The following is a 20,746-nucleotide window of genomic DNA, read 5'->3' as shown; positions in this document are numbered from 1 at the left end:
AGTTCTGGGCTCCTCAGTTCAAGAGAGATGTTGAGGTGCTGGAAGGTGTTGAGAGAAGGGCAGCAAGGCTGGGAAGGGGCCTGGAGCAGAGCCCTGTGAGGAGAGGCTGAGGGAGCTGGGGGTGTGCAGCCTGCAGCAGAGGAGGCTCAGGGCAGAGCTCATTGATGCCTACAACTACCTAAAGGGAGATTGCAGCCAGGTGGGGTTGGTCACAACTGGTGGTCACATTGCTGTCTACAACTACCTAAAGGTTGGTTGCAGCCAGGTTGGAAGAGAACTCCAAGACCATGAAGGACAACCTAGCACCCAGCACAGAAATGCTGTGATGGACATCACCTAAGGCTTCTAAAAAAGCCCAGGAAGTTCACCTCAGATGAGCATTTTGGTTGGAAGAGTTTTATTATTCAGCCACATGAACCTGCAGCATCTCACAGCTCTGGCTTTAATTTCTTTTGAACTCCAGCCACCTTCAACCAGATTTCTTGAAATTCCTTCTCTAAGGCTCCTTACAGATGACAGCAACATTTCCTCCTGCTTTCCTGCAGACAACTTGCAGGAATCCAAGTGGTGGTTTTCAGCATTATATATTAGTACTAACTTTGTTTTGATCAGCCCTGAAATTACAGCATGACATTTCTTCCCAATCCTCTTTGTGCCATTAGTGAGAGGTTGATAGGGGATAAAAAAGGGAAAGGATTTTGGTGATGTAAACGACTGACTTGGGTGAGAAAAGAATGAGGACTGCTTCTACTCAGAAGATGATATCAGGCTACAAGTTTCCCTTTTGTATGCAAAATAAAGAGGGATGTGTGTAAGCCTGCTTTCTCTAAACCCAGGGATATTAACCTCTGACTCTGAAATGAAACTTCATTTCCTCTGCTCTTCCTTAGCTCTTTCAGGTTTGCTTTCAAGGAGTTTTAAAGCAAAGCAGATCAGCCTCAAGATGATAATGGAGTGATTTGGCACTTCTAAAGCAATTTCTCTCTTCAGGCTTTCAAAGCTGCTTAGAAGCATTAAGGACAAGAGTTTTATATGAAAGAAGTGACATTACCTTAGTGCTGCTCGTGTTGAACTCGAGAAAAGTCTCACTGACTTTTGGGGCTGTTTGGTCTGGAGAAGAGGAGGCTCCCAGGTGACGTTCTTGTGGCCTCCCAGGTTCTGAAGGTGGCTGGGGAGGGACTTTTTAGGATATGAGAGTGACAGGAGTGGGGGGAATGGAGCAAAGCTGGAGGTGGGTAGGTACAGGATGGATGTGAGGAGGAAGTTGTTGAGCATGAGAGTGGTGAGAGGCTGGAGTGGGCTGCCCAGGGAAGCTGTTGAAGCCCCATACCTGGATGGCTCCAGCCATCCTGATTTAGGGTAGGGTGTCCCTGGGCATGGCAGTGGGGTTGGAACTAGATGATCCTTGTGGTCCCTTCCAACCCTGACTGATACTATGACTTCAGTCAAAAGGAAACCAGGTCAATGCTGAGTGTCTTGGGATGTGTTTCCCCCAATTTTACACCCTTAAGTTACTCTGCATAACTGGAAGTAGTGTACTGTGACATAAGAGTGCCTTCCACTCTTATGAAATCACCCAGACTAGACTTAACCAAGCTGGAAGTTAGGGAGTGTGTCCAGAGAAGGGCGACAAAGCTGGTGAGGGTCCTGGAGCAGAGCCCTGTGAGGAGAGGCTGAGGGAGCTGGGGGTGTGCAGCCTGCAGCAGAGGAGGCTCAGGGGAGACCTCATTGCTGTGTACAGCTACCTGAAGGGAGGCTGTAGCCAGGTGGGGTTGGGCTCTTCTCCTAGCAACTAGCAACAGAACAAGGGGACACAGTCTCAAGCTGTGCCAGGGGACGTCTAGGCTGGATGTTAGGAGGAAGTTGTTCCCAGAGAGAGTGATTGGCAGGGAGGTTGGAACTAGGTGATCCTTGTGGTCCCTTCCAGCTCTGACTGATTCTATGATCCTGTGAGTCTATGATCTTGTAATGCTGTGATTCTATGACCCTGTGATGCTATAATTCTGTGATTCTATGATGCTATGATTCTGTGATGCAATGATGCCATGATTCTGATGCTGATTCAATGATTCTGAGATGCTATGATGCTAGGATTCTGAGATGCTATGATGCTAGGATTCTGAGAAGTTATGATGCTATGATTCTGAGAAGCTATGATGCTAGGATTCTGAGATGCTAGGATTCTGAGAAGCTATGATGCTAGGATTCTGAGAAGTTATGATGCTATGATTCTGAGAAGCTATGATGCTAGGATTCTGAGATGCTAGGATTCTGAGAAGCTATGATGCTAGGATTCTGAGATGCTATGATGCTATGATTCTGAGAAGCTATGATGCTAGGATTCTGAGAAGCTATGATGCTAGGATTCTGAGAAGCTATGATGCTATGATTCTGAGATGCTATGATGCTATGATTCTGAGATGCTATGATGCTATGATTCTGAGATGCTATGATGCTATGATTCTGTGATGCTATGATTATGAGAATCTATGATTCTTAGATGCTATGATGCTATGATTCTGAGATACCCTGATGCTAGGATTCCATGATGCTATGATGCTATGATTCTGAGATGCTATGATTCTGAGATGCTATGATGCTATGATTCTGAGAAGCTATGATGCTATGATTCTGAGATGCTATGATTATGAGAATCTATGATTCTTAGATGCTATGATGCTATGATTCTGAGATGCCCTGATGCTAGGATTCCATGATGCTATGATGCTATGATTCTGAGATGCTATGATGCAATCATTCTGAGATGCTATGATGCTAGGATTCTGAGATGCCCTGATGCTAGGATTCCATGATGCTATGATGCTATGATTCTGAGATGCTATGATGCTAGGATTCTGTGATTCTGTGATGCTATGATTCTCAGATGCTACAATTCTATGACTCTGTGATGCTATGACTGTTCTTGATCATTTCTATTTGGACTTCTTGGTGATTATCCTTTTCATGTTTGGCTGGGTTTGGTTGCTTTTCCAGACAGCTCACAGAAGTGTTGGCAACCACTCACCACACATGTGCAACAGCAGTCCTTCAGCATCCTCCCCAACTCCCCAGGAGTATTTTCTAGCTTATTACCCCAAATTAGCTCACTGCACATAGTGCATCTGGTGACTATGGCCCTGGTGATTCACTGGAGCTCTGGATAATGTTTTGATAAGTTGAGTTACTGGGGAAAATATGACAGCATAATCAGCTGTCAGACATTTCTTCTGTGCCTGAGTAAATCATCTCCCTGTTAATGTCAGATATATCATGAATTGTCAAGGAGAAAGATGGATATTTAATGTAAAAGATGGAGCTCAGAGACATATAATATTGTATTAAAATTAGAGAATCAAGGTTTGGGTTTTTTTTCCCACAGTGAGAGCCAGGAAGGGTATAACAGGAATGTTATAGCAGCAGTGATACATTGGGAGTTGAAGCTGCCAATGGATTTTTATGGATTGTAGCTTAATCTCTGGCTGCATTCCAGACTGAAACCTTGCAAATCATTTCTGATGCATCCTACCTGGTAGCATTTGGAAACTGTGACAGACAGAGACAGCTGAAATCATTTGTTTGGGAATTATTATGTGCTGTGAAAATGAACCTTTGCTGGCCAAAGGTGATGTTAGCTTTGCAACAGGGAATTCCAAAATGAACAAACACAAATAAAGGAAAGAAACAACAGGGGAAAAAAAAACAAGGAAAGGGAAGGAAAGGGAAGGGAAGGAGGAAGGGAGGAAGGGAGGAAGAAATACAGAAAGAAATACAGAAATACAGAAATACATATAGAAAGATAGAAATAAAGAAATAAAGAAAGAAAGAAAGAAAGACAGAAAGAAAGAAAGAAAGAAAGAAAGAAAGAAAGAAAGAAAGAAAGAAAGAAAGAAAGAAAGAAAGAAAAAAGAGAAGGAAGGAAGGAAATTAAGGAATTAAGGAAGGAAAAGAAGGAAAGGAAACGGAAAGAAGGAAAGGAAGGAAAGGAATGAGGGAAGGAAAGGAAGGAATGGAAGGAAAAGAAATGAAAGAAAAGGAAGAAAAGGAAAGATAAGGAAGGAAAGAGAAGAAAAGAGAAGGAAGGAAGGAAGGAAGGAAGGAAGGAAGGAAGGAAGGAAGGAAGGAAGGAAGGAAGGAAGGAAGGAAGGAAGGAAGGAAGGAAGGAAGGAAGGAAGGAAGGGAGGAAAGGAAGGGAGGAAAGGAAAGGAAAGGAAAGGAAAGGAAAGGAAAGGAAAGGAAAGGAAAGGAAAGGAAAGGAAAGGAAAGGAAAGGAAAGGAAAGGAAAGGAAAGGAAAGGAAAGGAAAGGAAAGGAAAGGAAAGGAAAGGAAAGGAAAGGAAAGGAAAGGAAGGAAAAGGAAATGAGGGAAGGAAGGGAAGAGAAGGGAGGGAAGGAAGGAAAAGAAAAAAAAGGAAACAAAAGAAAAGAAAGCAGAAAAGAAAATAGAAAAAAAAACCCAGACCTAAAATTTCTCCTATATCTGTTTCCTGATTGTTTCCTAGTTCAGCAAAGTGACTTCCATAAATTTCCAGTAATTCAGTACAGGTTGTCAAGTTTGTTTATCTCTATTTTCATTCCTTCTATTTCCTCATTTTCTTCATTCTGTTTTTTGGAAGTGTATTTGTAGAAAAAAAAATCATGCCAGAAGTGTGCTCCCAGTAAACTAATCCTTCATATTTACACCTTCAGCACTAACTGCTTGTCACACTGCTATGTGAAGGGTGCATGATCTAGCCTAAATTGTTTGATATTTGGAATGGGCTGCCCAGGGAGGTGATTGAGTCACCATCCCTGGAGATGTTCAAGAAAAGCCTGGATGAGGCACTTAGTGCAATGAGGTCTGCCCTGAGCCTCCTCTGCTGCAGGCTGTACACCCCCAGCTCCCTCAGCCTCTCATCACAGGGCTGTGCTCCAGGCCCCTCCCCAGCTTTGTCACCCTTCTCTGGACACATTCCAGCACCTCAACATCTCTCATGAATTGAGGAGCCCAGAACAGGACACTGCACTCAGGGGGTGGCCTGAGCAGTGCTGAGTACAGGAGCAGAATAACCTCTCTTGTCCTGCTGGCCACACTGCTCCTGAGCCAGGCCAGGATGCCATTGGCTCTGCTGCCCACCTGGGCACTCTGCTGGCTCATGTTCAGCTACTCTCTACCAGCACCCCCAGGTCCCTCTCTTTCCTGGCTGCTCTCAGCCACTCTGTTGCCAGTCTGTAGTGCTGCTTGGGATTGTTATGGCCAAAGTGTAGAAATCTGCACTAGGCTGGATGTTAGGAGAAAACTGGTGGCAGAGAGAGTGATTGGCACTGGAATGGGCTGCCCAGGGAGGTAGTGGAGTCACCCTGCCTGGAGGTGTTGAAGCAAAGCCTGGCTGGGGCACTTTAGTGCCATGGTCTGGTTGATAAGACAGGGCTGGGTGCTAGGTTGGACTGGATGAGCTTGGAGCTCTCTTCCAGCCTGCCTGATTCCATGATTCTGTGATTCCTGATCACAGAGGGAGAAAGAAAGAAGTCGAATGGCCGTTAGGTTTGCAATCCCTGTGCCACTAGATGTCCCTACACAACAAACTTTCAACGATCTGCCGTGGAGAGGCAGGAATTTCGGCTCGGCACAGCAGCGGAGCAGGTTGAGAGCAGCAGCAGCATTGAATTGAGCAGAACTCGACTTGGTTTACAGCTAATAACTGCAGAAACTAGAAACAACACCAAGGATTATCCACCGTGAACCAAACTTCATTCTTCGTGGGCACAAATATAAGCTGCTATTGGCCTTCAGCATCAGTTCATTGCCTGTGCAATGCCATCCCACGCAGGGGCACAAAGGATGCGCCGACATCGGTGTGCAGTGCCTGAGTATCCTACTTGTTCACCCAATTAACCTTCCTGGAAAGACAGATTTCAGGCAGTAACAGTTGTAGCTGTTTAAGCAAACAGCCATGGAACTACTTTAATTAAAGCAAACATTTGCATATGCTGGTTTGAACACAAGAGCATAATTATTTGAGGAGAATTCGAGCAGTGTATTTATATATTAAAACAACAAGGGGGGGAAAAAAAAAAAACCCACCCAAATTGCACTCACTCAGAGCCAAAAACTGATAAATTGGGATTTTTTTTAAGGCTTAGAAATATGTCAGATGTCTGCAAAGTCATTTGGACAGCAGTGTGCTGCAGGGATACTCGTGCTGGAGCAGCGCTAGAAAACTGATGCGCAGCAATTATTCTGTTGTCTCCTGAAGGGACTAAACTTGGCAAGAAAATCATTGCAGAAGAAAAAACCACTCCAAAACACATGAGATGGCTGCTTGTTGTGGCTATAATCCTGTTTGTTTTCTTGAAGAAGGCGTTTGAGTTTGGTTCTTCCATCAACATTGTAGCAGGGCTTTGTTGAACAATGTGTTTGCTCTGGATTCCTGCTTCAGAAATGCAGCCTCAGAGGATTAATGGGGAGGAGGGGGGAAAGGCAGGCAATTAAAGTAATTATGGCTTCTTTTTCTATCAATGCAGAGGAAATCAGGGTCTTTTCTCCCAAAGTAGCATAAGAGGAAATGGCCTCAAGCTGTGTCAGGGCAGGTTTAGGTTGGATGTTGGGGGGAAGTTCTTTGCTGAGCGGTAGGATTGTGCAGAGGAGGGCCATGAGGCTGGGCAGAGGTCTGGCAAACATGGCCTGTGAAGAGCACCTAAGGGAGCTGGGCTTGCTTAGTCTGGAGAAGAGGAGGCTGAAAGGGGACCTTATTGTCCTCTACAAATGCCTAAAAGGATGTAGTAGTAGTGAGGCTGGAGTTGGTCTCTTCTCCCACAGTACTAATGATAGGTCATGAGGAAATGGTCTCAAGCTGCATCAGGGGAGGTTTAGGTTGGATGTTGGGAGGAAGTTCTTTGGTCAGGCACTGGCACAGGCTGCCCAAGGAGGTGATGGAGTCTCCATCCCTGGAGGTGTTTAAAAGGAGAGTGGATGTGGTGCTTGAGGCCAATCACTCTCTTAGTGAAGAATTTCCTCCTCATATCCAGCCTAGACCTCCCCTGGCACTGCTTGAGGTTGTGTCCCCTTCTGTTGCTGGGTGCCCTGCAGAAGAGACCAACCCCACCTGGCTACAGTCTCCCTGCAGGCAGCTGCAGGCAGCAATGAGCTCTGCCCTGAGCCCCCTCTTCTGCAGTCTGCACACCCCCAGCTCCCTCAGCCTCTCCTCATAGGGTTTGTGTTCCAGGCCTTTCACCAACTTCATCACTCTTCTCTGGACACCTTCCAGCACCTCAACACCTCTCTTGAATTGAGGGGCCCAGAACTGGACACAGCACTCAAGGTGACTATTTTCCATCAATCAAATTCCATGTTGAATTTGAATTAGAGTAAATTAAAAGCTGGGTTTTTTTTCCTCCCCTACTAAGGAAGACATCACACATGGATCATCCTTGTAGCAACCTAATGAACTGCTGCCAGTCTGCCAAGCTGCCTGCTCTCTTTTGCTCTGAAGAAAGTTACACACAAGTAGCAGCAGAGCTATATTTAGAGCTAATCCACAGCACAGTGGTTTTGTGAGGCTTTATTCCAGCTACTGTGGTGTGTGTGAGCAGCAGGGGTCTTGGAGAGATCAAAGAAACCCATGACTTTGGGTTAAGATCCCCACATCTTTGGGTTAGGATCCCCACTGACGTGAGCGTAGTGCTAACACAGTCAGATATCTGAGGGAAGCAGCATATTAGGCAGGAGAGACTAAGAGTGAACAAGAGCTGCTTCTTCCTTATTTTCTTTCATCCTCAAGCAGTAGAAGCCACATTTCAGGAGTATATTCAGATTTCCACAATAATAAATGGTCAGACAGTTTTCCATTACCATTCCTGAGGGACCTGGCACATGGTAAGTTTTTTTCCTCTTGCTTATTCCCATTATTTGGATTTCTTCTGATGAATAATTTTGGGCAGATTTTAATGTTCTGTTAGATAAATTGGGAAAACTGCTGGAGATGTACAGGAAAAAAAAAGATAAGAGCAAAGAATCACAAAGTAAAAGAATTGTCAGGGTTGGAAGGGACCTCAGAGATCGTCATGGACAGGAGCATCTCACACTACATCATGTTTGTTCAGAGCTACTTCCAGCCTGGCTTTAAAAGTCTCCAGGGATGAGGCTTCCACCACCTCCCTGGGCAACCTGTTCCAGTGTCTCACCACCCCCATGCTGAAGGACTTCTTCCTAATGTCTAATGTAAATCTCCTCTCCCCTTGCTTGGATCCATTCCCCCCACTCCTATCACTACCTGACACCCTGAGAAATCCCTCCCCAGCTTTCTTGTAGCCCCTTCAGATATTGACTCTTTGAAGCAATCATAGAATCATGGAATCATAGAATCAAGCAGGTTGGAAGAGACCTCCAAGATCAGCCAGTCCAACCTAGCACCCAGCCCTAGCCAGTCAACTTGACCATGGCACCATGTGTCCTATGCAGGCTTTTCTTCAACACCTCCAGGAGCAGTGACTCCACCACCTCCCTCTGTCTCCACACACTTCTTTAATTTCATATTGCTTTATTTGTAGAAAGAACTCAGGAAGCCTAAATTGAGCTCTCTAAATCCTTGATCATGACAAAATTCTGTCCTTGTTTTCCTTAAACCCTTTAATGAGTGTTTAGAGAAGTTCTTCTTCTCTAGGAGGTTCTTTCTCTTGGATTTTCTTCCTTCTGGTTGCTTTTTTTTCTTCTTTCTCTATGGATTATTCCACAACCCCCTCGAGGTGACAGGGAAATAATGACATATTGCACTGGCATGCAATCAACATGGTGTTTCTGCTGCCATGTATTGCATCAAATCATCAACACAGCAGCATTACAGCAGTATCACTTTGACAGTGATTGAAACTAACATATCATCAGTGCTGCTGTACATCATTCCAGAGACAGGCTGTGATAATGCATCTTCAGATTGATGTTGCTCTAGCAAACAGTGTTAGCATAATGCAGGGATGATGTAAGCACAGTAGGTAAGGTTTCAACTCCTGCTGTAGCATTAAGCATGATCATAATGCAGAGGTGATGGGAGTTTTTAAGTCTCCTTTTTCCTAGAGATTAACTTAGCTGAAGGAAGTCCATGTGTGTTGACTTTACATGTGAGGATCAGATTGTCCTGCTCTGGTGATGGTAACTCATTTAGTTAGGACAATTGATATGGTCTGAGTGTTACCCACTTAAGAAACTCATCCAGACTTGACTCAGTCAAGCTGGAAATTAGAATGGAGCTTTATATTTTCAGCTTAGCACAAGATACAAGCAGGAATTTGCAATCTCTACAGCAATAGCCAAGTTAAAGAGGTAATACAGAAACACAACATCCCTCCCACAAACCAGAGTCCCCAGGAGGGGCTCCCAACCACCCTTCCACCCCTCTCCCTTATCCCAGACTTTGCCTTATGTTCAAGGTGAGTTTGGAGAATTGGCCAGGGGGGTTAGGAAGCAGAAGGATTACACAGACAGACATTGAGGTCTGTGTCCAGTTCTGGGCCACTCAGTTCAAGAGAGATGTTGAGGTGCTGGAACATGTTCAGAGAAGGGCAACAAAGCTGGTGAGGGGCCTGGAACCCAAACCCTATGAGAGGAGGCTGAGGGAGGTGGGACTGTTTAGCCTGGAGAAGAGGAGGCTCAGGGGTGATCTTATTACTGTCTACAACTACCTGAAGGGACATTGTAGCCAGGTGGGGTTGGTCTCCTCTCCCAGGCAACCAGCAATAGAACAAGGGGACACAGTCTCAAGTTGTGCCGGGGAAAGTATAGGCTGGATGTGATGAGAAAGTTCTTCACTGAGAGAGTGATTGGCATTGGAATGGGCTGCCCAGGGAGGTGGTGGAGTCACCATCCCTGGAGGTGTTGAGGAAAAGCCTGGATGGGGCACTTAGTGCCATGGTCTGGTTGACTGGACAGGGCTGGGTGCTAGGTTCGACTGGATGAGCTTGGAGATCTCTTCCAACCTGGTTGATTCTATGATATGATTCTATGACCTGCAGACAGGACTGAGGTAGTTTTCCATAAGGAATTGGATGAACACAGAACTTTCTGTGTACATCTACTCTTCTGGCAACATAAAAGTCCTTTGTAGCTCTCTGCTGCCTTGAGATTTTGGATGTGAGAACAGAGCCTGAGGAAAGGAATTGCAGGGCAAAGGCAAGCAGAGCAGAGGTGCCTGGCAGCCATGATATATAACAGGGGTCTCTGACTCAGCACATCAGCTTGCTGCCTGATAAATACTACACTTTTAGCACAATATATTCACAGCTGTGCAGAGAACAAATTTTTGGAGCAACTTTTCCACAGGCTTGCAGCAAGCCTGTAGTGGAAATCACTTCCCAAGAATCCATTAGCATTCCAAGTCACTGAGCAGCAGGGCAATTCACAGCCTTCCCGTGAAACACATCACAAGTGATTTAATGTTAACACTAAGAGGTTTTGCTGTGGCTAAGCAGCTCCATGAGTGCTGTGTCACCTACCTCACTGCCCCCAGATGATTTAAACAGGCTGCTCTGTCTGGTCCATGACCAAGCAGTCCTGCTTGTTATTTGACCTGCTAAATGACTGTGTTGAGCCTCCTGGCTTTGCTGCAGACATGTAAGCTGCAGGATTCAGCATTGCTCATCCAGTCTTCTGTCTGGCCTCTGAGCAAATTGAATTCAAATGCCTGGGTCCTAAGACTATACCAGTGTGAAGACAGCAGCATTTGCACCTGAAAGCAGAGCTGCCAGTCTGAGCTCTGGGGAGCCTTGTGTGCATGCAAAGAGCAGTGCTACTGCTGCACTCAGGAGTCTTCATCGCAGCTTTTCTCCCCTCTTTTGCTGTAACCCACACGAGGTTCACCAATAGCACAGCAATCTTTTATTCCTTGCAAGGGATTGCAAATACCTCTTGGGAAGATGCTGAGGTGCTTAACTATCAGCTGAAAGCCAGACTAAATCAGCCCAGTGCCCTCAGTCACTTCTTGTACATCAAACCCCTCACCAGCCTCATTGCTCTTCACTGAAAACCTTCTAGGACCATAATGTCTTTCTTAGACTGGGGTGCCCAGAACTGAACCCAGTGCCCAAGCTATGTCCTCACCCAGGGGCATGATCCCTTCCTTACTCCTGATGACCACACTGGTTTTGATTCATGCCAGGATGCCATTGGCATTCTTGTCCATCTGGCCACACTGCTGGCTCCTTAAATATCTCACTAAGATCAATATTCTTCCTCTAGCTACCTGATATGTATAGAGACATATGTCATGCACATAGAAGTATTTGAACATAGCCAGTTCTGGGCCACTCAATTCAAGAGAGATGTTGAGGTGCTGGAAGGTGTTGAGAGAAGGGCAGCAAGGCTGGGGAGGGTCCTGGAGCACAGCCCTGTGAGGAGAGGCTGAGGGAGCTGGGCTTCCAGGACAGTGTGAAAAATCAGGTGCTTGGAGAACACTGGAAGTGAAAATGCTTCCACAGGGAAGCAGTTTGTAACTGGGCACTGTGTTGGAGGAGCCTCATAAAGCTGTTTAGGCTCTGCAAGTCACCCAATTCATCTGCATGTTCCTTGTCTTAGTGCTTGTCTTGGGCAATTAAACTGCAGTTAAGAGAGGTCTCCTTTTATTTGGTGTTTCTCTGGCTTGAAGCACAGTGCTGCTGGTGCCTTAGCCCTCAAGTCTCTCAGCTTTGACACTAAAAGGATGTGACTGAAACCTGGAGCTGCAGTGTGGGAAGGTCGTTGGGCAGCCTGTGGGGTCTGTGCTTGTGAACCATCTGCCCCTCTGCTTTGGGGAGAGCTCAGCCTGGACTGCTGTGGCCAGCTCTGGGGCACCCCCAACCCAAGGGAGCCAGGGAGCTGCTGGAGGGCTTCCAGAGCAGGCCACAAACATGAGCAGAGGGTGGGAGAAGCTCTGCTGTGAAGGCAGCCTGAGAGAGCTGTGGCTGCTCAGCCTGGAGAGGAGAAGGCTCCAGGGAGACCTTCGAGCTACGTTTCAGCAGCTGAAGGAGAGCTGAGAGCAGGCTGAGGGACTCCTTCCTGGAGAGCCCCTTGAGACGGTGCAAGGCAGCTCTGAGCTGCAGGCAGAGCCTCCTTGCAGCAGGACACTGAACCCGCAGCGGAGAGCAGCTGCTGCAAAAGCTCCTGCCGGGGCACGGCACAGCCTGTGCGGGTGTGCGCCAGGGTCCTGGCAGCGCTGCCTGCCCCCGGGCAGCTGAATGCAGCTCCGGCCCCTGTGCTCCTCCAGCCAGCCCTGCAAAACACAAACCTCCTGTTAGAGCGAGCAGACAAACCCCTGCTGCCTGCCCCGGGCAGCCTCTGCCGTCCTGCCGCCGCTCTGCCCCTGCCCCCGGGCAGCCTCTGCCGTCCTGCCGCTGCTCTGCCCCTGCCCCCGGGCAGCCTCTGCCGTCCTGCCGCCGCTCTGCCCCTGCCCCCGGGCAGCCTCTGCCGTCCTGCCGCCGCTCTGCCCCTGCCCCCGGGCAGCCTCTGCTGCTTTCCTCCTCCTCCCCACTCTACCTTACCGCTTCTGCTCCGTTACCAGTTCCATTACCAGCTGCTGCTCCTGCTCGGCTCCCAGCTCCAGTTCGTGCTCCTGGTCCGTTTCCAGCTCCTGCTCCATGTCTGCATCCACCGCAGAACCTAGAACAAAACTTTCGAGGCTCCTGCTCCGTTCCCAGCTCCAGTTCTGCTCCTGCTCCATGTCTGCATCCACCGCAGAACCTAGAACAAAACTTTCGAGGCTCCTGCTCCGTTCCCAGCTCCAGTTCTGCTCCTGCTCCATGTCTGCATCCACCGCAGAACCTAAAGCAAAACCTTCGAGGCTGCAAACTCCCAGACAAAGCTCAGCCTCAATAACAACAACAGCACAAACTTAACACCGTGAGCTAAAAGTCAGCGTTGCAAATGGTCAGCAGCCTAGCCCTAAGGTGGCCCTAGCTAGCCGGGGGGCCAGCGAGGCCCCCCGGCCTTTGAAACCCTCCACCACACCCCGGTGCTCGCCCGTGCGCACTCACCTGGGATGCCGGCGGAGGATCCCTTGGCCCGCAATGGGCCCAGCTTGGGGCTGGGCTCCTCCTGCTCTGCTTATATGGGGCAGGGAGCAGGGAGGGCAAAGTGGCCACACCCGGGGGGGAAGGAGACTGCAATTGGCCTCAGGTGCTGCGGGGGTGGGGGCAGGAGGAGTTAAAGGCAAACAAACGCCACCAGGTCTGGGCAGGGAGAGCTTTGGCTAACAGCCAGGTGGGAAACAAAACCAATCGAACCCCAAAACCTCATGGAGAGAGCATCCAACCAGCCTGGCACATGGGAGAAGCTTTCCAGCTAGGGTGGGACATGGGAGATCTCCTTAGAATCATGGAATCAGGCAGGTTAGGGAGAGCTCCAAGCTCAGCCAGCCCAACCTAGCACCCAGCCCTGCCCAACCAACCAGACCATGGCACTAAGTGCCCCAGCCAGGATTGGCTTCAACACCTCCAGCCACAGCCACTCCACCACCTCCCTGGGCAGCCCATTCCAGTGCCAATCACTCTCTCTGCCAACAGCTTCCCCATCACATCCAGCCTAGACCTGCCCTGGCACAGCTTGGGGCTGTGTCCCCTTGTTCCAGTCCTTCACTCTTCAGAGGATGTTTTCCAGGCAGGCAGCTGTAAAATCAGTCCCAGCTCTCCCCAGTGCCCTCTCCTCAGTGTCCCACTGAACCTCTGGAATAGCTTCTCCAGCCTGATCTTCCCTTTGGATCTGCAGACTGAGTGCCTGAGTGCTGTGTGGGCATAGGTTAGGGCAAGGCAAAGAGGGGGGGAGGGGAAAGCAGCCCCCGTGTGAGTGCTTGCACAGTGGGCACTGCCCATGGGCACTGGTGTGAAATGCAGCTCCACATCTGGCAGATGTCACCGTGCCAGACACACCCCTGGCACTGTCCTCTGCACATCCCTCCTGTCACCATCACCTCTCCTTCTCCACCCCACGTGCACCATGTTCTCCCTCTCCCCCTAACCCCACAGCACCTGGGCTCTGTTGGAGTCTCCTCCCAGCCCAGCTGGGGCCACTTTGCCAGCCCTGCCCACTCCCCTTTTTAAGCTGCCCCAGGATAGGCAGAAGCCTTTGGCTGATCCTCTTACGGTGGTATTTTGCTGTCTCCTCTGTGGGGTGGTGTTTTGGGTGTCCCCTCTGTGGGGGGTGTTTTGGGTGTCCCCTCTGTGGGGGGGTGTTTTGGGTGTCCCCTCTGTGGGGGGGTGTTTTGGCTGTCCCCTCTGTGGGGGGGTGTTTTGGCTGTCCCCTCTGTGGGGGGGTTTTGCCTTTCTCTAAGCCACTCTTCCCCTTTCCTCTGCTTGGGATTTCTCTCCCTCCTCCCTAGGCTGTGCTGAAGCTGTGCCTGCAGCTCTGCTGCTCCCCCATGACCCAGGTTTGCTTTTCTGCCTCCTGCCCTGCTCCTCTCTTGTTTTTCAGGCTCTTGCACCCCTGTGGCCTGGTGCTGGCTGTAACCTCCTGCTCTGGTGCAGAAGGTGCTGAAGCCACTGAGTTATCTTCTGTCTGAGCACTTGAACTGTCCAGCAGGACAAGGGAGGGTCCTGGAGCAGAGCCCTGCGAGGAGAGGCTGAGGGAGCTGGGGGGGTGCAGCCTGCAGCAGAGGAGGCTCAGGGCAGAGCTGATTGCTGCCTGCAGGGAGGTCCTGGAGCTGGGCACAGTGTCTCAGTGGCCTGTGTGTGCAGCAGAGAAGCTCTCCTGGCTGTGCTGCTGGCAGTGCAGCCATTTCCCCAGGCCCCCAGAGGCTTTCTTTGCTTTTCAGGCTCCTTTTGTCAGAGCCAAAATGATTTGCAGCTCTGCTTGGAGCTGCAGCAGCTGCTCTGTGGTGATTGGGTTTGGCCACCTAAGAGCAGGCTGCAGTGAGTGCAGGAGCTGAGGAGATGCTCCCTGGCTTGGAGCTGCTCCTCTCTGGAGTCCTGGCAGCTGCTCGGGGCCAGCATCTCCCTTCCTCTTGGTGCAGCCTGGCAGCAGCGCTGAGAGTGACTGCGGCGTCGCTGTGGCTGCTGTGCCCTTTGCTCTCTGGCTCCTGGTGTGGATCTCGTTATTGGGGGGGGGGGGACACACTGGGGGGGGGAAGAGAGGAGGGGGCAGGGGGGAAGAGGGGAGGGGGCGGGGGGGAAGAGGGGAGGGGGCGGGGGGGGAAGAGGGGAGGGGGCGGGGGGGAAGAGGGGAGGGGGGCGGGGGGGAAGAGGGGAGGGGGCGGGGGGGAAGAGGGGAGGGGGCGGGGGGGGAAGAGGGGAGGGGGCGGGACATGGGAGGGGGCGGGGGGGAAGAGGGGAGGGGGCGGGAGGGAAGAGGGGAGGGGGCGGGACATGGGGAGGGGGCGAGAGGACAGGGGCGGGACATGGGGAGGGGGCGAGAGGGGAGGGGCGGGACATGGGAGGGGGCGAGAGGGGAGGGACATGGGGAGGGGCGGGACATGGGGAGAGAGCGAGAGGGGAGGGACATGGGGAGGGGGGGAGGGGGCGAGAGGGGAGGGGGCGGGAGGGGAGGAGGTGGGACATGGGGAGGGGGCGAGAGGGGAGGGGGCGGGACATGGGGAGGGGGCGAGAGGGGAGGGACATGGGAGGGGGCGGGACATGGGGAGGGGGCGAGAGGGGAGGGGGCGGGACATGGGGAGGGGGCGAGAGGGGAGGAGGCGGGACATGGGGAGGGGGCGAGAGGGGAGGAGGCGGGATGAGGGGAGGGGGCGGGACATGGGGAGGGGGCGAGAGGGGAGGAGGCGGGACATGGGGAGGGGGCGGGGGAAGAGAGGAGGGGGCGGGACATGGGGGAGGAGAGGAAGGGACATGGGAGGGGGCGGGGGAAGAGAGGGAGGGGCGGGACAGGGGGAGGGGCAAGAGAGGAGGGGGCAGGACATGGGAGGGGAAGGGACATGGGGAGGGGGAAGAGAGGAGGGGGTGGGACATAGGAGGGGGCAGGAGGAGGAGAGGAGGGGACATGAGAGGGGGCAGGACATAAGGCCTATGAGGAGAGGCTGGGGGTGTTCAGCCTGCAGCATAGGCAGCTCTGGGCCGAGCTCATTGCTGTCTACAGCTACCTGAAGGGAGGTTGTAGCCAGGTGGGGTTGGTGTCTTCCCCTATAACAAGGGGACACAGTCTCAAGTTGTGCCAGGGCAGGTCTAGGCTGGATGTTAGGAGGAAGTTGTTGCTGCAGAGAGTGATTGGCATTGGAATGGGCTGCCCAGGGAGGTGGTGGAGGCACCATCCCTGGAGATATTGAAGCAAAGCCTGGATGAGGCACTTGGTGCCATGGTCTAGTTGACTGGATAGGGCTGGGTGCTAGGTTGGACTGGATGAGCTTGGAGGTCTTTTCCAACCTGGTTGATTGTATGATCAGTGATAGGAGGCAATGAGCAGTGGAAGGTCAAATACACAGCCCTACTCTCTCTCTTTCCATTTTACTTTATGATCAGCAAAGTTAAGTAGGTTCCCCAAGTTTGACATCCTTTCTTCTCCTTTTATGACCTTGCTTCATCTTGTCTGACAGAAGCCCATTGATCAGTCTATCTGAAATTCCTCCTGTCAGCTCCTAACAGGAACAGAGGATGCTTTGACGTGCAAGAACATCAGAATGCCTCTGCATTTCACTTAACGTTTCCAGACAAGTTTTAGGTAGGACAAGGTGTCTCAGTTCTAGTTTAAAATCTCCAGAGACTCGAATTCAGTTAACAGAACCAATAACAATTTATAGGATGCCTTTCCCTCACCACCTCTTCTTCAAAGAAAAGGAATTAGATACAGAGACGAAAAGGTAAAGCACACCCAAATAAATAGTCTCACTTTGATTTGGAAGAGACCTCCAAGATCATCCAGGCCAACCTTGCACCCAGCCCTGTCCAGTCAACCAGACCATGGCACTAAGTGCCCCAGCCAGGCTTGGCTTCAACACCTCCCTGGGCAGCCCATTCCAATGCCAATCACTCTCTCTGTGAAGAACTTCCTCCTAACATCCAGCCTAGACCTCCCCTGCCACAACTTGAGGCTGTGTCCCCTTCTTCTGTTGCTGCTTGCCTGGCAGCAGAGCCCAACCCCACCTGGCTACAGCCTCCCTGCACTCCCTGCAGGTAGTTGTAGACAGCAATGAGCTCTGCCCTGAGCCTCCTCTGCTGCAGGCTGCACCCCCCCAGCTCCCTCAGCCTCTCCTCACAGGGCTCTGCTCCAGGCCCCTCACAGCTTTGTCGCCCTCCTGTGGACACCTTCCAGTACTGCAACATCTCTCTTGAACTGAGGAGCCCAGAACTGGACACAGCACTCAAAGTGTGGCCTGAGCAGTGTTGAGTACAGGGGCAGAAGAACCTCCCTTGTCCTGCTGCCCACACTGCTCCTGAGCCAGGATGAAGGACTTACCTTTCTTCATAAAAGGGCTTAGGAACACCATCTGAAATGTACTCTCTTGTCTGTAAATCAAGAAGCTCTAAGAAGACAAGAGAGAATAGTAATTTACATCTCCTGTTCTGTAATGCTCTGCACAGCAGATGGGATTGACAGCAAATCTTAAACCTGAGCATGGACCTGGATTTAGAAAGCCAAATCTAATTGTTGCCAGCGTCCAGAGCATCACCCAGCACAAAACTAAGGACCTGACTCTAGAATGTAAGCTGTTATTCATCAATATATTGTTGCCTCTGCTGGTTCTGCCTGTAGTGACAGATGACTGATGACAACACGAGTTTGTGCTGTACTTTGTCTGCACAGATTCTGGCAGAGGCATTTTTTGGAAGGAGGCAGTAATTTATCCCTCTCCCCACTTCCCCTTTCATGGTAGGTAGAAAAGGAAGATGCTGTCTTACTTCTGGGATGAACTATTCAACTTGAAAAGACAAACTAATCAAATGAGTCTTCTAGTTTAGATCTGCTATTGAGATCCACATAGTTGTTTGGGGGTTTTGAAGAGAAATATAGCATTCCTTTTTATAAGGAACTGAGGAATTAAGGAACTGCTGGAGATGAGGGGACTGGAACCTTACAAAGAAAGGCTGAGTGACCTGGGACTGTTTAACCTGGAGAAGAGTGAGCAGGGATCTTATCAATGCGTGCCAATATCTAAAGGGCAGAGGCCAAAAGGATGGAGCCAGACTCTTTATTCATTGTTGCTCAGTGACAGGACAAGGAGCAATGGATGCAAACTGGAACACAGCAAGTTCCACCTTGTGCTGGTTTGAGGCTAACTGGCATATTTTACTGAGAGAAAATAAATCCTTAGCTGTGAGAAGAAAATAAAAAACAAGAGTAACCTGAATCATAGAATCATAGAATCAAGCAGGTTGGCAGAGACCTCTAAGCTCATCCAGCCCAACCTAGCACCCAGCCCTAGCCAATCAACCAGACCATGGCACTAAATGCCTCATCCAGGCTTTGCTTCAACACCTCCACTTAGTGCCATGGTCTATTTGACTGGTTAGGGCTGGGTGATAGGTTGAGACTGGATGATCTTGGAGGTCTCTTCTAACCTGGTTGATTCTATGACCACCTGCCTGACTGCTCAGCTTGCATGGACCAAAAGACCACCACTCTGGACCACCACACCTTGAACTGAGCTCCTGTCACCTAACACACAGAGGAGGTGAAGGCTTCCTATTGTGACAAGTGATGCTGATTCTGAGCCAACCACAGTCTAGCAGCTCCTGATTTATCAACAGCAGTGATCATTTGGGAGAAACCAGCCAGCCAAGACAGGGCTCAACCCTGCAAACCCCCAGGTCCTCTTCCTAAGGTCTGCTCTCCAGCTCATGTTGAGCCTTTCATAAATCCAGACCCTCAGGTCCTTTTCCTAAGGGCTACTCTCAGCTCATGTTGAGCCTTTTATCACCCCAGACCCCCCAGGTCCTTTTCCTCAGGGCTGCTCTCAGTCATTCACAACTCAGCTTGGACTTGTGCTTGGGATTGTGCCAACTCAGATGCAGGACCTTCCGCTTTGCCATGTTGATTGTCATAAGGTTGGCCTGAGCCCACCTCTCCAGCTTGCCCAGGTCCCTCTGGTTGGATCCCTGCCCTCTAGCAAGTGGACTGTGCCACACAGCTCGGTGCCACCTGCAAACTTGACATGAAGTATGTCAAGCATTGGGGGCTACAAAAACTGTTTGCATACAAAGCTGTTGTTCATCTGCAAGCAGTTATTCTCTACAGAGCTATTATCTATCAGCTATTATCTGAGCAAAAAAAATCAAGGGAAAGAAATGGAACACTTCTGACTTACTGAAAGCAGCTACCTCTTGTCCCTTCTGTCTTCATTTGATGTTGTTCCTCTTCAGAAATACTGAGCTTCCAGATGTCTCACTCTTCTCTTGCCTAATCTTTCCTTATTAGAAAAAGTTTTAATTAAGATTTATAGAAACAGATTCTGGAGGATGAGACATGAATACACTCCATGGAAAGAAAGCTGTTTGCTTTGACTGTGATATAACTATCAACTCCTGTCAGTTGCAATGGTTATTGAAATGAAGCTTAATATGTATATTTCATTAAATGCTTGAGAGAGAATCTATAAAGCAGAGGGTGTTTTTTTTTTGCACAGGAGATTAGAGGATGAGGCTTTTTCTCCATTTGCTGCCTCTTGTATTTTGCTCATTGCTGTATTCCTGAATGAAAAATTGGGCACATCCAAGCAGCTAATAAGCCTCTTCATAGCTTTGCCACTTTAAATGTGGTACCCGTTGGATTTTTGTGCCTCCGACAGGCTCAGCAGACAAAGATGAGAACAGTTCATACATCTCTTTGTGCCAAACCCTGACAGAATCCCAGTGCTATTCCTGTTAAAAATCAGGCAGCATTAATGCCAGCATGGCTGGTTTGAGCAGCAAAGCATAAAAATCTTGAATATACATCTCTATCTCTACACCTCTGTCTCTGTCTACCTCTTTACCTCTACCTCTCTAGCTCTATCTCTATATTTTTATCCCTATCTCTCTATATCTCCTTCCCCATCTCTCTCTCATCTCTATCTGTCTCTCCATCTCTATCTATATCTCCATCTCTCTCTCTCATCTCTCTCTGTCTCTCCATCTCTGTCTCTATCTATATCTCCATCTCTGTCTCATCTCTATCATCTCTATCTTTCTATCTGTATATTTTATCCTCCTCTTCTATCTCTATATCTCCATCTCCCTCTCTCATTTCTATCTCTATATCTCTATCTCTCTGTATCTCCATCTCTCTCTCATCTCTATCATCTCTATCTCTCTCTATCTCTATATATTTCCCTATCTCTCTCTCTCTAGCTCTATCTTTATATCTCCATCTCTCTCTCATCTCTATCATCTCTCTCTTTCTCTCTCTATATATATCCATCTCTCTCTCTCATATCTCTATCATCTCTCTCTATATATATCCATCTCCATCTCTCTCCCATCTCTATCTCTCTCTCTCTCTATCTCTCCTTCTCCATCTCTTTCTCTTATCTCTATCATCTCTATCTCTCTATATCTCTATATTTCTATCCCTATCTCATTCTCTATATCTCTATCTCTATCTCCATCTCCATCTCTCTCATCTCTATCTCCACCTGTCTCCCTCTCCATCTCCATCTCTATTTATTTTGTCTCTGCTTCGTTCTCCATGAGACCAGACATTAAGATGGACATTTTTGACCATTGCTGTGGAATCTAATATTGTACTTACTATTGGTTGCCCAATTATTTATTGATTATAAACTTCAGCCTTTAAGCCAGGAAAATATGGGAAAATGTTTTCTCAGCCATCTGAGGCTTTCTCTAAGATTTCATAGCTATTTTTGATAGTGGAAATTTAGCTATTGCTTTCC

General features: G+C 49.3%; 1 long non-coding RNA gene across 1 annotated transcript; it reads right to left on the bottom strand.

The window, feature by feature from the left end:
- Positions 1-11,393: 11,393 nt before the first annotated feature.
- Positions 11,394-12,560, bottom strand: LOC135179041 (uncharacterized). The gene is made up of 2 exons (XR_010303881.1): positions 12,483-12,560; positions 11,394-12,214 (listed from the first exon to the last, which is right to left on the bottom strand). It is a non-coding gene; the product is annotated as an uncharacterized LOC135179041 (long non-coding RNA).
- Positions 12,561-20,746: the final 8,186 nt, after the last annotated feature.

Source organism: Pogoniulus pusillus, chromosome 10 (genome assembly GCF_015220805.1).
Source record: "Pogoniulus pusillus isolate bPogPus1 chromosome 10, bPogPus1.pri, whole genome shotgun sequence".
Taxonomy (NCBI): domain Eukaryota; kingdom Metazoa; phylum Chordata; class Aves; order Piciformes; family Lybiidae; genus Pogoniulus; species Pogoniulus pusillus.
The sequence above is the reverse complement of the archived record's forward strand: the minus strand, read 5'-3'. Positions and strand labels throughout refer to the sequence as shown.